Source organism: Penaeus monodon, chromosome 15 (genome assembly GCF_015228065.2).
Source record: "Penaeus monodon isolate SGIC_2016 chromosome 15, NSTDA_Pmon_1, whole genome shotgun sequence".
Lineage (NCBI taxonomy): Eukaryota > Metazoa > Arthropoda > Malacostraca > Decapoda > Penaeidae > Penaeus > Penaeus monodon.
The window spans coordinates 31,933,267-31,933,993 of NC_051400.1; positions in this window are offsets into that span (position 1 = coordinate 31,933,267).

Here is a 727-nt window from a genome sequence, read left to right on the forward strand (position 1 = left end):
CCTTCCTCCCCTTTATCCCCTATTCTCTTTAGATTTATTTGCAATCAACGTAACTTCTTTTTATTTTTATTTCTGTCACTTTATATCCATAATTATCCATCCCACTTTCTTTCCTTTTCTTATTTCATGCATCGTATTATTGTCATTTCTTACCATTAGTAGTGAGAATGAACGAACTTTTGTTTTGAAAACAACTTTGGTAAATTTAATAATGGACATTTGGAAAGGAAAGAGTTCACATTTTGAATCGTTATGAATATATTTACTTAGTTTCGTCTATACTTATATGCCCATCGTCTATATTTATAGGCTGCTGTTAAAAGAAAACAAATGAAAAAAAGTCGTTCTCTCTTTGTTTTCGTTCATTCATGTGCCTTCCCCGTGTTCTTCTCTTTTTCGTTGGCAGAAGCAAGAACTTTTAGGTTTGAAAATCCCGTGACTTTACCTGCTTCAGAAATGAAGAATGATAAGCTTTAGATATGAAAACACATCATATTTCAAATTGTTATGTATATTTTAACTCACTCTGTCTTTAGATAATACTGAAAAATAAAACATGCAAAAAAAAAAAAAGGATTTAAAAAAAAAGGGCTTTCTGGCTCCAAATTGCTTCTGTTGGTGTCACTGGCTAATAAGGAAGGTCATAGTAGCAAAAAAAAAAAAAGAAAGAAAGTAATGGCTGCTTGACAGCTACATGGCGTTGTGACTAAGGGATGGAGTGAAAGAG